Source organism: Clinocottus analis, unplaced genomic scaffold (assembly GCF_023055335.1).
Source record: "Clinocottus analis isolate CAN_PGR_092001 unplaced genomic scaffold, fCliAna1.0.p SCAF_4, whole genome shotgun sequence".
In the NCBI taxonomy this organism is placed as follows: Eukaryota; Metazoa; Chordata; class Actinopteri; order Perciformes; family Cottidae; genus Clinocottus; species Clinocottus analis.
In genome coordinates, this window is record NW_027176153.1 from 22,221,698 (window position 1) to 22,224,432 (window position 2,735).

Below are 2,735 nucleotides of genomic sequence, written 5' to 3' on the forward strand. Positions count from 1 at the left end.
GTAACAGGATTCTGATCGATTCTCGAATGTTTGCAGAACGAATTCACGTGTCTTAAGTCCAGTGGAAAAGTGCTCGACGACCTCATCAATTTTTCCCTTTCGAGCACAGATGTATGAAACAATCCCATGAAACAATATTCGTCATGTTCAGGTTTTACAATCCCATACAGCATCTCATAACTCCAACCTCTCTCTGTATCAGCACAGTACGGAGGCACTACTAGTCAACATTTGGTAGTCAAAGCAAAGTAAACTCATTCAGCGTTTCCCATCGCAGCTTCATTCTTAACAACTGACTGTATTTCAGCCTCAACAATCACAATTAATCACTCGTTGCACCCGTTAGACCATGTGTTTAATCCGGCCCGTCTTAAAGTAATTTGGGGCGTTTTTTCGTTGGGTTGTTTTTGGAAGCATTAACCGGTGTCATTAGAGATCACGGGGAGAGAAAGGAAAACATATCTGCAGCCCGTCTTTAACAGTGGGCGCTAAGACAAATCAAAGCATTCCAGGCCCACGGAGCTATAAATAGTGGAGGGTGTGTGTTCATGCTTTGCAATGTTTCTGTGAGGTACCTGTCATTGCCAAAATCCAGTGTTTACACAGAGCCAGAACAGGGTGTAGTAAACACGTCACCTGCACTATGTTGTTCATTATCTGGTGTCATCCATCAAGGGTTTCTGTTATTATTTCAAAACTGCATCAAGCAGACAAGCGTAATGTGGCATATAATCCTCGGAGGGTTGCGCAAGTTATTGCGACTTAGTTCATTACAGGGCCCCGATTCCCCCCGAACCAATGAGATGTGACCCAGAGGCTGGGTCGGCTCTCTCTCCGGGAAAAAGGCCCGGTGACCTCGTTGACCCGGTCGTCCTCGGCCCGGAGGGTCGGACGTGGATCCCGCAAAGGTTCCATGCGATCATTTGCATTAAGCTCCACAAGTGGAGGACCCCGTGACAGCTCGCGCTAGACTCTGGAGCACTTTCATGGTCGTCGCTCTCTCTCTCTCTCTCTCTCTCTCTCTCTTGCGCGCGCATTGTTCCACTGGCAAGCCGCGTGTAAGATGTTTTCCAAGCTGGAAACAGATTCCCCCCGTCTCGAAGTGCCAAAGATAAAAATGCACCGACCTCGTGATAATTGGCCTGGATCCGTTGCGTAACAGAGAGCTGCCTCCTTTTCTTTTAAAGGCCGAAAAACCAAACCTTGTAAAATGCAAAGTCAATTTTGAAACTAACTGTGACTGTGATTGGATGGCGGACTTGGCGGAGGGCCAGAAGCGGGGGCTCCATCGCTGGCTCCAAGAGGAGGAAAGACCACGAATGTGAAGGTTAGCGGGCCGTTCTGTTGATTCTGGAGTGGAATTTCACTTTTCATGGGACTGATTAAGTTAAATGGTTTCTTTTAATGGTATAACTTACGCATTTGGGCAATGGAACAAGAAAAAAAGAAAGTTGGGCATGCGCTGTAGTTTTAATTTGAACATGCAGGACGGAGGCGCTTGGCTGCATGTTGAAGAAAAAAAAGAAGAAAAAAAAGGAAAATATTTTATGACTCGGAATCTAATCTAAGTAAAACATGTGAGCTTCCACACTTTTATAACTTGTAACCTGCGTGGGTTATTAACAACGTTCCTTCTAATAACTCTGACTTCCAAGAGAAATTGAAATTTAAAAAAAAAAAAAAGTGTCTGTAGAGTTTTCTGCTATAAAGGTTTAATTAATTTTGAATGAAGTTACACAGTTTGTGTTACTTTGCTTGTAGATTCCTGATCATAGTTCATGTGTTTTGGGATTTTGAACAACCCGAGTTATTCCGGATGCAACTGTGAGCGAGAGAGTGAGAAAACACGGCGGCGTCTCCGGACATCAGGGACTCCCTCCTCTGGTGAGAGAGCGACAAACACCCGACTCCTCCACGGCCTGGACATGTTCAGTGTAACTCACACCTCGTCACAAACCGGGCCGAGGAGGAGCGCGACCGTAATAGCTGTAATTGTTTTTGCATCCAAGCTGTGATTGATAGTTTTCAGTCTAAATTCAGTTTCCATGTTTTGGGGAATGTCCTGGGGAAAAAGGGCAACAGGAGAGTTAACTTTATTCACAATGAAACGCAACATCTGATATGTACTATTCTGATCATGGCGGCATGTGGACGACCGCACGACGGTCCACAATCACTTTGAATTTAATTCAGACGGAGTTTGAAGCCACACAGATTGTCAGGTCACATTTTATAATTCAGCAAAATATATTTAAGCCACTTTAGGGTCCATTATTAGATGTTGTGGCTATTTTTCACCAAAAGTCCTCAAAAATCTCTTGATACAAATCACATTAAATCAATGGGTACATACACATACATGTTCTTTCTTTATGAACACACACACACGCTGTAGTTTATTCTGCCCCTAATATGTGTATTAATATGTGTCTGAATCCTTCCTGAAACAGTTGGTAAAAACCCAACTGTTTAAGGAAGTGAGTGAGCCTTTATAAAAATACATTGAACTATATTTTGAATAGTATAACTTGCTCTTAAGGATTTCCATCTTTTTGAGGTATTTCTCGCAGCTACAGACGAGCTCGATACATCTTAAAATAATTCAGACAGAACAATGCATTCGGTCTTTTCCTGAGAGACAATGAGAACAATAGAACACCAGCCTCATCCTTCAAGCTGTTTGGACTTAACGTCTTTTCTTTTATTGTCACATTGAAGAAAAAAAATGGCACAGG